Raw genomic sequence first — 15,313 nt, forward strand, 5'->3', positions numbered from 1 at the left:
CATTAGTAGTGACCTGAATTACTTAGTAAATTGAAGGTGACTGGTGAAATTGAGTTAACTTAGCAACTGAGTCAACTGTAGCAATTGACAAATTTATTTGCAAATTCTCCCCGGCTAGGTAGAGAAGTAAAGCAAAAAAGTAAATGTATAGAGTATCATATTTTAATGGAAATTCTTGTGCTACCTATGGAAATATGACCGAAATGAACATATTCTCTTTTGCTGACTACAACCCATGGCCACACTGATTATTTTATGGGCCAATTATTCCAGAAGCATAACAAAAATTTATTCATCCTCAGAGGATGAAAAACTATGTGTTAAAAAATATTTTTAAAAATGTCCTAATAACTAAAGCACAAAAAGTGAGAGAACAGAAGCAAATTAATAATGATTTTTTTTAAAGTGCCAGTATGTATAGTCCCTATACATATGGGCTCCTATATATATCCCTATATGCTGCTAGTAGGGATCTGGCCTTCACATCTAGGGCATGAGGGGGGTACAATCAGCTTTGTATGTTGTGAATATTCATAACCAATAAAAAAATTTAAAAAAAAATAAAACAAACCTAAACTTATAAAAAAATAATAAATAAATAAATAACTCTGATGAAGACTGAAAAATCAGAGATTTTGTATTTTATTTTGTAACAGATCTCCATGACTCTGATCATCTCTATTTTCCAACTGTCCTATTTTTAAAAGGAAAAAAATAAAATCTCGCTTGTTCTGTATCTTATTTTATTTTCAAAGAGTAGGTGATGTTGTGAATCTAGATGATGGTAAGAGTATTATGCAATGAATTATTTTCTATAACTACTGTTTGTCTTATAGGAAACGGCCATTAATTTAAAACTTGTAAATTGGGAATTGGGAACCCATTGCAGTACAGCTAGTAGAAACACATTCTTTCAGAATGTGATTACTTCTATAATTTTTGGATGAGAATTACTGACAAACAAAACATCTCCCTGATGAAATGTATTGACTGACACTCCAGTAGAAAGAAAAGTAGAAAATGAGAACATGAAAAGAATTTGTATTTTAGGTAATATAGTCTGAAGGACAAACTAAAGCCATTTATGGAATTTTTATGTTTAAAATACTAAAGAAGTGAAAATAAATTTATAACTGGGTTATCTTTGAATATATGAACTTTTACATTTTAATTTGACGGAGGATGACATATTCTTTATTTATATTAACTCAACTATTGATATTTTCAGAAGAAAAAAGTACTTCAATATCAGAGTTAATATTTCAAATAGAACAAAAATGAGAATAAGAAGGCCATACTTTAAGGAAATAAGATCTATTTTTAAATTGAAATAATAAATCTAAATATACAAGTATACATATTCAGATTAAGGTACTCATATGTTTCCATAGTAAAACATAGGCTCTTTAATGGTAAACTAACTATATCTAAGTGTTAGGCACATAGTTAATACTATTAATGCATTCCATATATTTAGAAATTTATAGATCTTGGAAGTTTCTCAAAATTTCAGAATTTTCATTCCTTTCTCAAGAAACAATCACAGAATGAAAAATGAATATATGCTTATATAAATAATGCTTTTCCCATGTAGTATATTAATTACAACATATTTTTAATCATAGTTTACTTCCTTAAATGAAACTCAATATGTAACAATTATTAGTATCATTTATGTGTATGCTAATATCATATATATGGATATGTATATAGTTAATGCATATATACATATGTGTGTTCATATGTATATTAATATCATACATATGTATATGTGTATATCATATAATACTCAAGTTATATGACTTATATATAATTCCTCAAGTTCAGAATAGCATCATTTAACATGGCCAGAGTAATTATGGAAGGATGAAATAAAATAATCTTTAAAATATAGCAAAAGTAATAATTTGCTGACTTCAACAATATGAGTAGAAACTGTTTCAGAAGATATGCATATTTTCCTCCTGAATCATATTATTCTTACTTATTATAAGCTGGATATCCTTTTTATAATGTATTTCAAGAAAGGCATTTCTAATTGTACAACTTCATTTAATTTAGTATAATGGTGCTGGTGTAGTTGGTCCCAAAGGGAAAGAAACAAATAACTAACTCATTAATGCTATCCAAAATTTTCTTCCTCTTAAGACTTGCTTAATTTTCAATATCTATAATGATTGCAGTTAATGGTACTATATCTGAAAGTATGACATTCATTTGGAATATTCAGTATGTCATTCATATACTTTCCTGTGGTGATATAATTTAGCATTCCAAAAAATTACCAAGGGGAGTTCCATTGCTAAAAACAAGCCTGGTTTATTTTCGTAAATTTATTTTACTTCAGCAGTCAGCAGCAGGTATTGATTACCTACTGTGTTGAGAGTATTTTACTGTGTATCGTGAGGAAGCCATTACATAGCAAGCAAAATATTTGCTCAGAGAATCACTTATCATCTAGTGAAGGGGAAAACGAAAACTTTCTACAAATGATTTTATACCAGTCAATTCATCTGTGTACTCTTTAGTCATTAATTCATTGAAGTTTAGTAGGCCCTAACCTTTATTTTTAGTCACTGGAGTTTACATAAATACACAGGAACATGTTTGTGCCTTTTAAAACTCAGAGTGGCTAGGCAAACCCTGACAGAAATACCCCCAGAGTAATACGGAAAAGATTCATTATCACTAGGTGTGTTAGGGAAGCAGAATGGGAAAAGTGGCTTCTGACTGTGTTCTTAAAGGATTAATTGAATTTTGACTGTTGGAAATTGGGGAAAATAGAATCTAGCAGAGAAAATTCAATAAACAAAAGGCATAGAGTTTGGGAAGAGTAATCATATTAAGGAAATTGTGAAATAGTAGTTTAACATGATAGAACAAAGTATTTGATGCTGACAAAACTGGAGGATATATGGTATATATTAATAGGTATAGATTACCTATTAAATATATATATATATGTAAAATGTATATATACCAAATATATATGTATATATAGAGAGAGAGAGAATATATATAGAATATGTAGATTAGGTTTGTTGAGCAAAATGGGTGAAAAATCTTGAAAAGCATTTTTTGAAGTTTTAATTAAAGTACTCGCATCACTAAACATCAGGGAAATGCAAATCAAACCACATTAACATATCATCTCATGTCAGGTAGACTGTGCATTATCAAAAACAGAGAACAGCAAATGCTGGTGAGGATACAGAGAAATGGGAACCCTGCTACACTGTTGATGAGACTGTGAATTAATGCAGCCCTTATGAAAAACAGTATGGAGCTTCCTCAGACAACTACAGATAGAACTGCCCTATGATCCAGCAATCTCACTGCTCGGTATATACCCAGAGGAATGAGAATCATCATGTCGAAGAGATACCTGCACTCCCATGTTTATTGTAGCTCTATTTACAATAGCCAAGATATGGAATCAACCTAAATGTCCATCAACAGATGACTGGATAAGGAAAACATGGTGTATATACCAAATGGAATGTTACTCTGCTATAAAAAGGAATGAAATTCTGCCATTGGCAACAACATAGATGAACTTAAGAGAAAATTATGTTAAGCGAAATAAGCCAGGCACAGAAAGAGAAACACGGCATGTCCTCAGTCATAAGTGAGCTGAAAAAAAAAGTAAACAAATGAACAGCAAAAGAAAGAAAGATATAACAATCATAAAAACTTGAACTTTCAAATGGCAAGCACAGAACTGAGGCCACCAGAGGTAGGAAAGAGGGAGGAGGAGAGGGGTTAATGAGAAATTGTTGGTAAAGGGCAACAAAAAAATGATTACATTGCGTAATGGTAAATATGGTAGTTATCTTGATTTGAGGATCATGCTTTGCACACGGGTATGGACACTTAATGCTGTACCTTTTACAGATACATACAATCAATTATGTTTCAATTAAAAAGAAATAAATAATTTTAAAAAATGCAAATATCGAACAACATTGAGTTAAAAAATTACAAACTCCTGGAGAGACTGACTGCTGAAAATCTGCAGAAACTCCCAAGGTATTAAACTATCTTAAGAAAATGGCCCGACTACCCTGGTTCAGTATTAATTTAAGCTTCAAATGTTTGCAATAAACTGAAGCACTTTTAGGAGCAATACAAAAATGCAGGGAGTCACTTACTTCTCAAACTATATTTCCATGTAAATATAATTATATATCTAAATTTACACAGTAGTAGGTGTTGACCTTTCCCCCGCAGTACCAAATCATGTGGCTGAGGACAGTGGGGAAAGATAAGGCTTCCCTCGTCAGGACTGGTTTTGACAACCTCACCTGAGTAGACCATCTCAGAGTGGCTCATGTTCTTATTAAAGCAGGTCACTCCAGCTGCTGCCACTGTTGGTATCAAACCTGCTCCTGTGCAAGAGGGTGGCCTCCCTACCATCTGCTCCAGTGGGGCTGCCAACTTCTAGGGGTCCCTCTGAGATCTGTTTGGCCGTGCTATTACCCTGTCTTACTATATCCATAACCTCTCCTCAGAAATGTTCAATGAATTTGATAAACGGTGTGCTCAGGGCCGGGACTTCATTATCAAGGCCATCAACAGCTGCCACATTTCTTCCCTCTCTACCGCCGAAGACAAGAGGCAAGCCCAGCAGATCCATCACGAAGACCTTAGGAATCTGGTCCACAGCCTGCTGCTCTCCTGGAACGACCGTCTCTATCATCTCAGTCATGGAAGTGTGTGGTATGCAAGAAGCCCCGGATATTACCCTATCAAGAGCCATAAACACTGAAGAACAAAACAAATGATTTCTAGAGGTATGGAGAAGATAGTTGCCAGGTTCATCCTGGAATCAAAGAAAATTAGGTCTACTCTGGCTGGTTGGAACTTCCATCCCTGCAAAGGGCTGATGAAGATTCTTTTATTTTTGCTTTTTATTACCTGCCCCACTGTCTATGCAGGGATTCACATAAGACTGACAATTATCTGAAGCTCCTGAATCATCTACAACAACAACTGCTATATCCACATCCATTCCATCAATTTGTGAGATAGTTCTTAATGATCATGTCCATGATGAGCTTCTTCTAGTTTTATAACTTTTTAAAGCTTGCTTGGGTATAAAGTGTCTCCTCTTAAAAAAATAAAATAAAATAAAAACTGACTCTTTACAGATGTCAAAATCTGAAAAATAAAATAAAATAAAAATGAAGTACTAAGAAATTATCGGTGTTTTTGAAAGAGTAGTTAACAAGATCCTACCTTTGAAACACATCTAGTGGTTATATATTGGATAGGTCAACTTTGGTCAACAGAGAGTTTTGATATGCAAGATGAACATGCTGTCAAATTAGGGGGGAATGTTCCTATACCATGTGGATTCTACTTGCTCTATGAGGCTAGTCTTTGACTCTTTCAATCTACTTTTAATGCTATCATAATATAAAGTTTTTTAATTCTTAAATCCGATTATGTCTTACAGTTGTAACAACTAGAAATTAAACCTCATCAAAATTTGATGGTGAAATGTAAATTCTCTCAGAATTTACATATAGGGGTCTTCATCCTACATTTAGATTAATATCCCTTCATGTCCCCCACCTCTACTTCCCCCTATGTACCAATATATTCAGTCAATGTGCAAGGATCTTTCTATTTACAAAACAACAGCAACAACAACAAACTAAGATCAATTTGCTATGCATTAAATTCCCTATTCTGGCTTAAGGTTATTCATAAAGAGTAAGGAGAAAGCTGAGACCATATCTTCATAGAATATACTCCTATATGTCTAAAGTTTTTAAATAGCCTGTTCCTACAGTCTTCAGTGAACTAATATTTTGCTTACAGCCTGAAATCAAGTCCAATCTATTTTTCTAGAAAATAATTTAGAATAACTAAAAGGTCATGCCAAACAGGTACATTTTTTCTAAACACTTTTAAGTTCTTATGCAACTTGGGGTCTTTTAAGTCATCCTCTGGATTATCTCCTTCATTAGTCTTATTTATTTATTTATTTATTATATATTTTTCTATGCATCTGCCTCTGAGGTTCCCACTAACATATGAACTGATTAATATAGATGTGGGAGCCCTGGGGTAGATGTACCTGTACTTATTATAAATATTTATCAAAATTTCTCTTTGTCTTGTTTAGGCTTTGAAAAGTTTTTGCCATAAGGATACTTCTTTATTCTGTAGGGGGTTTAACTTTAAGATATCACTGAACTTTGGGGGTTTCTGGATGGTCACAGAGAAAAGGAACAGGTTAGAAAGAGGAGGAAGAGCAACAGGTAATGGAGGGTCTTATGATGAGGGCAGAAGACTAAACAAGATAAAGCCATCAGGCTTAAGTAGTGATTTGGGGACCTCTTAGTGAGAGTTTTCAGTTTTTAAATTTGGGGAAACTGTTCCTTAAGCAAGGAATATATATATATATATTTTTTTTTTGTCTTTTTTGTGACCGGTAAGGGGATCACAACCCTTGGTGTGGTGTCGCCCGCACCACACTCAGCCAGTGAGCGCACTGGCCAGTTCTATATAGGATCCGAACCCGTGGCGGGAGCATCGCTGCACTCCCAGCACCGCACTCTCCTGAGTGTGCTACGGGGCCAGCCCGCAAGGAATATTTTAAAGGAGTAATTTTGGACCCTAAATTTCTTTTGGAAACTGCCTCATCCCAATAAAAAACAGTCAATCAAATAAACAAATAAATCATTATATATTTGTTGCTATTTCATTCCCTTTTTATTATGAATATTCATGAGATACAAAGCTAATTGTCAGCCCTCATGCCCATGATGTGAGGGCCAGATTCATACTGGCAGCATACCCATTCTAATGTGCCCCTTGGATAAATAATTTTGTTATATCTAAAGTTCTTTACATGGCCACTTTAATGCTAATTTATCCTTGGTGAAATATGCCATTTAGGAAAAATAAATACAAAAATTTGGATTACAAATATGTGGGAGAAGAAGGAGATTAGTCTGGAGGGTGTAAGAATTTACATGGGGACAAGCCTATGAGGTTATGGAGTCAAATTATTATTTGTACTACTTGTCTTGAGCCCTCAACCTAATTGCTGTCCATTACAAACCTGACAATCTGTTGATTCCTGATAGCTGGATGGCTAGATGGAGAAAATCTCTCTCAGAACCAAACTTTTTCAGACAAAGCAAGATATTATCTGAGAAAAGTTCTCCTAAGATTATTTTTTTTGTGGTGACATTTTGATGTTTATCCCTCTAAGTTATCTATTTACTATTTTTCATCATGAACTCATTTTATACATAGTCCCTTTAACATATTTTTTTCACTTCACAGACTGCCATGAGCATTTTCCCCATCATTAAATTCCTTTTTATAACACTATTTTTAATAGCTACATTAATTCCTTTGGATTTATTTCCTTTAGATATAATTTCATTAATCCCCTATTCCTATCCCCTAAGATTTTTGATAAAAGATACATGGCAAAATTTGTCCTATAAAGAGGCTGATGCAATGAGACCTTCTGAACTCATTTGCCATTTGGAGCTGGCTTGAACACAAACTTATAGGTGCCTGTGCCTGTCCTCCCTATCGATTTTCTCATATAAGAAATGAAGAACACATACAAAGATAAATAGTAGTTTTGTTAGTAATAAAGCATTTGTCCACTAAGATAAAGCCTTTCCTAAGTAATCTGCCAATCAAAGTATTCCTTAAAATGTTGTCTTCATTTCTAGAAGCATATGAGAAGCTTGGCAAAAAATGTAGAAGCTCACATCTAGCACAAGACTTACCTTATCACCATGGTCAGAGATCCCCAAGTAGAAATCTCATGGGGTGGCATATATATATAGGTGTTTTGAAAGGAACCTTAAGAATAAACAATTTTTCTTAGAAGGAAAGATATAATCCATTTGAGGATTTAACTAGTTAGTTTATTGTTCAGATAAGTGCTGGGAATTTCTTGAAACAAAGTTATTTGCAAATTCATCTTCTTAGTCTAAAATTTTCTGAAATAGTAGTAATGCTAATGATAGTATACATCAGGAATTATAAAACTATACCTTAAGTCACAACCATCTGTAAGGCTTATTAAAACACATATCGCTAGGCCCTGTCCCCACAACTCAAAACATCTGGACTGGGGCCTTAGAAATTGCATTTATGTGATGCTAATGGTACTGGTCTGTGAGGACACTTTGAGGACCAGTGATATAAATACATTTAGTCAGTAACCCTATTAAGCTCTGTAGCAGATGAAGATTTAAGGGAAACTAAATAGAACTAGGAATGCCAATAAACTTGTTTTAATACAGCTCACATTTGTCAGGTTGTAATATTTGAGACGTTTATTACTTAAGAGAAAGATATTGGAATCTTACTGTTCTGCATAACTAATTTCAAGATATGCCAATTTTATCTTATTCTTCTGAATAGGAAAGATATTTCTCTAATGTCAATTACTTACTCAACACCAATTAACAGAGTGCAATTTATCCTGATTTCCTAGGTATTTTTTACGTTATGAAAATAGACCAGTCAATAAATGTTAATATACACTGATTGAGAAGATGTGCATATAGCCTCTGGCTCACAATGTTATATGCAGTACAGGTTTTATCAGTATGTGCTGCCCCCTGACAATTTCATTTTCTCTTTTCAATGTCTAATTTTCTCATAAGGTCTATGGTGCACATTTTAATGCGTGCTACATTCCAGCTTTTACCAATCATACTCATAATCATTTTATAAAAAATGTACACTGCCCCTAGTCATGTGCTTAGTTTTTCAATTCCAGGGCCCTAATGCATATCGCCCTTAAGCTCAGTCCATTCTAACTTATTGTTAGAACCAGAATGACTCTTGCCCTGAAGGGATCCTTTCAAACTCACTGAATGCATTTTTGCCCTGAGGCTCTTCCTCATCCTTCAGACTGATCATCCAGGCTCCAGTGAATGTTGCCTTTGGGTTGTCCCCTTCAGTTTTGTTTTCAAGGCTTGCATACTTCTTACTCTCAGGTTTTCCTTTTTCAGTTTCTGTATTAGGTTTTAAAGGCCTAGTGGCTTTCAACACTCTCTCATTGCAGTATTTTCCTGTTTCATGCTTCAGTAACATGGACTGCTATCTCATTGATCAGATGTTACTTCTTAAGAATTATAATATTCCCTCCTATTTATTGATTTTTTATACTATACTCTATTTCAAACCTTAAACTTACTCAATGATAAGCCATGTGGCATATATATAATTAAACATCTCACCAAAAAACATATTTTCCACTGGAGGAAATTACTTGCATACCTACAGCATCATAACCAGCCAAGGTATTGGTAATAAACAAAAAACACATACTTGTTTTAATTTAAGTTAAATGGGTTTATTGTAAGATATTCAGGTAGCTCACAGGAATAACACAAAGTTGAAAACCATGCTTCAGAACACTAAGGTAGGTCAAGGAAGCCAGGAAAAACTCGGCGCTGGAAACACAGCCATGTAAATGTCAACAGAACAGCCTAACCAGAGCATGGCCAGTGAAGATGCTGGATACTGATGCTACCACTGGGACTGCTTCCAGTGGATGCCAGATGCCACCACCACCGTATTAAAAGGATTATTAAAAGTTTCTCCACTTGAATCACCAGAATCACATTCTATGTCCCTAGGTCCCAGCTGGGAACATCAGATTGGCTGAGCTATGTCCATGTTTTCAAGGGTTAGCTGACAGTCTTCAAGTTCAAGTTCAATGTTTCCAGACTTACCGGGTTACAGAATGGGAGACATGATCCTGCTGCTGTTCAAGACATACACGATAGCAGTCTCCAAACACCAGAAGTGATTCAGATACTGTGTCCAAGAAAACATTAGAATTATGGACAATATTTACAAGATTATTGCCTTGTACATATAAATAATATCTTGGATGTTCTTCTGAAGGTTTTCTTTTTTGAATTTAATTTTCTTTGGGTAGTAATCTTTTTTTTTCCCTTGCTGGGTGCCCAACACCATTTTTCTCTTTATTCTTAACTCACCAGGAATAGAAGGTGAATTATGGACACTACCTGTAGGCCAAATTTCAGCTTATCACTGAACTGACAAGCATGAGCAACCTCAAGAAGCACAATTTAATTTGGTCAGAGATAACTTAAATGATGCTGTCTCTTGGGATAGATGGTTACATTGCTTTAAAAATGCTTAAAGAATTCCATACACCACTATATGTTCTTATATTGCCTTCAGTGAGCTTGATCTGTTTATCCAGAAGATTTTCTATAAAAGGTCATTTGTCTCTTCTTCCAATTTCTTGGTTTTCATGTGTTTCTGAAGTGTGTCTGTTCCAAAGTCCATATATAACCAACAAAATGCAGGAGGTTTGTTTTTTCTTTGTTTTCTACAAACAAATTAAAAAGTTGACGTTATAATGAATAATGTCATTTGCTTATTTCAGCATGAGAAATATCTGATTCTTTCTGATCCTCTCTAAGTGTGCTTTTAAGAACAGGAGGATGACGATTCAAGACGAAACAGAAAAATGCTTTCTTCTGCAACCATGTCTCCGTGACTAAAACCCATCCAGAGAGTGGATTATTTAATTTAATTATACATGAATCAATGATGCATCTCATTGAACATGTTTTTTAAAGTAAAACTTTTAATTATGATTCATTTATTCATTCAATCAACATTTAAGTGACTACTTTGTGCCTGGCACTGTTCTCAATGCTAAGAATAGAATATTGAAAAAAGAAAGGGAAAAATTCCCACCCTAATAGAGCTTACATCCTTCTAAGACTGTCCGACATATATGTAATAAGTAAGTGAAACACAAATATAAATATATTTATGTATATGGTCATGAATGCCAAAGTAGGGAAGGGAGTTGGTAGTATTGGGAGAGGGAGTAGAACAGAAATGGTTGAAATTTTAGCTACAGTGGTCAGAGAAGGTGGTATTTAAGTATAAGCAGTGAGGGAAAAAGGCAATGTAGCTATAAGGAGAAAATTATTGCAGATAGAGGAAACAGAGCAGAAAAGATCTGTGGCAGGGACCTCCCTAGTTTTTCTAGGAATATATAGGAGGCAGGTTTGGTTGAATAAGAGTGAATACTGAGGTTTCGGTTAGTTGGGGGAAGAAGTCAGACAGAAAACTTGGAGATTATTGTAAAGGCTTAGGGTTTTACTGAGTGAGATGGGAAACCCTGGAGAGTTTTGAGCACAGATGGTTGTGTTCTGACTGACCTTTAATGGCTCAAATCTAGTTTCTAGGTGGAGCATAGATTATAGGGAAAGTGGGAAAGGACAAGAATAGGTAGAGTACTAAGAAGACTACTGGGATATTCAAGCAGTAGGTAAAGGGGACCTTGAGTAGGTGGTGCCAAGGCAGGTGTTCATATTCTGGATATATGTTGAAAGTATTGTCTACAGACTTTAATAACAATTTTGATGATGAATATAAGGGGAAGGATCAGTGGTGAATCCAGTTTCCAGTCTCAGCATACGAAGCAGTGTAGTTTCCTTTCATTGAGATGATATGCAAGGGAAAGTAAGTTTGGAAGGAAGATCAAGAGCTTGGTCTTTGATTAAGTTTGTGTTGGATATTAGGGAGCTAAGGGAATATGTCAAGTAACTAGATAGATATATGAATCTAAAATTCAGGAAAGAGGTGTGGGCTGGAGATACATAAATATAAGAGCCATAAGCACACAAATAAGAGTAAAGGTATATCCTATTGCTGCATAATATAAGTACCCCCAAAACTGACCACTTAAATTACAAAAATGTAAATATTTTCTTACAGTTTTAGAGTTGAGGAAACTATGACTTGCAAAGAGCTAAGGAGCCTGACCACACACACATAGTAAATTGTATGCCAGGATTTAACTTCAGAGATCTTTGCTTCTGAAGACTAAATTCATTCCATAACACGAATCTGCATTCTTAGCTTCTTCCTTGTGCTGTCTGCTCTTCTCACAACTCCTCGCCAGTCTGCTGCATGTCCATCTCTGCTTGCTTCTCCCACTTGGCCAGCCTCCTTCATCTGCCCAAAGTTCTTCTTCATCATCATTAATCAAAGATTGGCATTCTTCCAGTCATCTGAGCATGCAGGAAAGGAAGAAAGAGGAATGGGCAGGGTGCCCTAGAGTTCAGACAGATAATGAGTTCAAGATCTTCTTCATCATCATTAATCAAAGATTGGCATTCTTCCAGTCATCTGAGCAGGCGGGAAAGGAAGAAAGAGGAATGGGCAGGGTGCCCTAGAGTTCAGACAGATAATGAGTTCAAGATAGTTTAGACAGTACTAAATGATGAGGATTGGGTGGAAATTGGAGAGAAAAGACAACTTATGGTAGGCAGTTATAATTGTACATATTTGTGTATATGTGCATGTGTGTATATATATACACACACGTACATATATAAATTCTTGTTTAGAAGTACAATTTTCTTTCCTTTTCCAGCCAAGTTAAATTAATTAAATCACAGAAAATTGCCCTTCAAGTGTCTGAACGAAGGAAATCAAATACAAATGTATGCATTCCGCAGTATATGATTTTTAAAAGGCAAAAAATATATACTGCTCCTTAGTCCTTCATTATTCTACCAATTCACTGACTTATCATAATTATTATTATAATGTTTAAACTTGTGACTCTCATGAAAACTATTCAGATGAGAAGCTGAAGTATAAATAAATAAAAATCACACGTTAAATTAAATTCATACAGTGTGACTCCTTGTTAATTTCTCTAACCATACAGTTTGTTGATGGATTATTGGCACAGGATTTTAGAATTTACCCGAATAACACTGGAGATGATAAAGAGAAATATCTTTATGATATTGTCCTTACTTAATTTTCTAACCCCCACCCCCAACTCCTCCATTTATCCCCAAACTTCAGAAATCCAGTCTAGATTTCTCTCCAGCCCACAATTTTCTTTTCCTCTGTGATCTTCTGTAAGTGTACAAAGTCAAGTTTATTTTAGAGGGTGGGATTTTATAATAAATGTTACAGCTCAGATGTCTGTTATTACAGTCGAGTGGTGGGGTCTTTTGTGAATTTGAGCAAGTATGTCTTGCCAAAAATTATTCTCTCCTTCTCTCTCTCTATTTTAGTTTAACAGTGGTTTAGCCAAGATAAATATAACCCTGGACTAGATGTAGCCTGAAGATTTCTATTTTGTGATCCTTTTTATAGTCTCTCCTGTCTTTTGATTCCCAGGTTAAATACTGTTATCTGTCCACTTCCCTGTTTTCTAAGAACTGAAACTTTTCACTATTATCATTATTGATTTGGGTTTTCTCTTTAAGATTGAACTGTACTAATGGGTGAAAACTGGGAAAAAATTATGCCCTCTTCCAAGTACTTCTTTCACAAGTACTTTTATGAGGTAATGTACAATTAGAAAATCGCTTATACATGTCAAACATGTCAGTCTATGTGTTATTATCTGCAATTTTCCAAACACATACACATACATGCAGGCATACCTGCACACACATACAAACACAAACACAAAAAAATAAAAATATAGGAATAAGAGATATTGTTTATACAAGTCTATCAATTGAATGCAGAAATCTAGAACTAGAAAAAATGTTCATTTAATGTAGTCTTTTGGAAACATGACCCCTCCTTCATTTCTTCCTTCCTTCTTTTTTTTAAATTTTATTTCTTCCTTTCTCCTTTTATTTCAGAGACTATTATAGAGACTTGACACTTATAGTGGTCATTTGGGGATAAATATCTGGGCAAGAGAGCCACTTAATAATTTGAAATACACTACTATGAAGACTGGTAGGTTTTACTTTTTTAAACTAATGGGTCGGCCTTGTTAATGAATTTTTTTTTTTTAGGCTTTCCTGTTTCTCATTTGTATAGAAGCTAGATGCAGACTATTATTTAACAAAAAGCCTGAACCATTGCTTAATAGAAAGGGATTTTATTGCATTTTTTCCTCTGCTATGATCTGTAATCCTCCTAGTGGAGGTTGCTTCTTTCATGTCCATTACCATCATGAAAAAAGATTTAAAATTACTACAATTTATTTCAAGAACTTTCCCAGAGCTAAATGTGCATAGGATGTGATAAATAATTTTGTTTAGTCATTTATAGGTTTGAATGTCTTCTACTCTGAAAACATTTGTAGACCCCTTTCAGCTCATTCAGAATTATCATGTGGAATTCACACACCTTTATATTCTCATTAAAAGCTTTAGAAGAGTTCTTACTGCCAAGTGTTATTGACCTTCCTGTCACATCCTATTTATAATCTGTATTCTGAGTTTCCAGACTCTGTATTAAGAAATTTATTAATATCTCTATACTATTTTATTTCCTCTCATTAATAATAATGTCATATGTATCTGTTCCAACTTGCACTTTTTTTTTTTTCTCATTAAGGGATTCTACATATCCTCAAGCTTTCTTTTATACATATGTGATGGGTCAAGTTTGCAGATAATTCTAGTAAGATTATTACTAGTTATATGAATGTAACTTGTGATTACAATAATTTCTATAAATTCATCTAGCTGTAAAAATTAGTGATTCATAAAATATGAACCTAAGTTCACATATAGAATTTAAATGCAATTTCATAAGAAGATATATAATTTGTTTATGCTGTCTATTTACTGATTGAAATTTACATTAAAATATGGAAATTTAACATTAGATCATAGTCTACTAGAATTGTCATTCTAAAATAAGTTAAGTTTAGGAATGTGAGAGAAAGATTGGTTTAAATTTTACAACAGTAAATATGGGTAGTATGGGTCTATAAATAAGTTGTTGGCTAGGAAATAGATAATTTTATTTTATTGACTACAACAAAAGCAACACCAACAATAAATCTAATATTAGACTATAAAATCAGAAAATCACAATATGGTACTTTTAGAGAAAATATAATAAAACGAATGGAAATATTATAAGAAATGTGTGCAATCTTAATTATATGTATATTCATGCAAAATTTATATTATCTGAGAATGTTCTTTATTTTAAAAATCTAGATTTACATAGGACATAGAAAGTCCTCATATCATAGAACTGAAAACCAAATGGCACTAAAGCTGCCAAGTTGGAAACATGGTCTGGTTCTCATTTATAAACTGATTTATAACTGGGTTGATCACTGGTATTAAGATGATGTGGTAATAGAAAATTCAATTAGTTACAGATAGGAAGGAAAAATGAAGTTTACATTTATGATTTTTTTTATTAAAGAGAAGAAATGCGAGAAATTTACACATAGACCTATGGAGATTAAAAAAAGACCTCAGGGGCCGGCCCGGTGGCGCACTGGATAGTGCGCTGCTTGGGAAGCGCGGCGGCGCTCCCG

At 34.1% G+C, this 15,313-nt stretch overlaps 1 pseudogene; it reads left to right on the plus strand.

Annotated features, from left to right (window-relative positions):
• LOC103604308 overlaps nt 1-5,026 on the plus strand; it is an 8,395-nt pseudogene extending 3,369 nt beyond the window's left edge.
• The last annotated feature ends 10,287 nt before the right edge of the window (nt 5,027-15,313 follow it).

Source organism: Galeopterus variegatus, unplaced genomic scaffold (genome assembly GCF_000696425.1).
Source record: "Galeopterus variegatus unplaced genomic scaffold, G_variegatus-3.0.2 Scaffold5078, whole genome shotgun sequence".
NCBI lineage: Eukaryota > Metazoa > Chordata > Mammalia > Dermoptera > Cynocephalidae > Galeopterus > Galeopterus variegatus.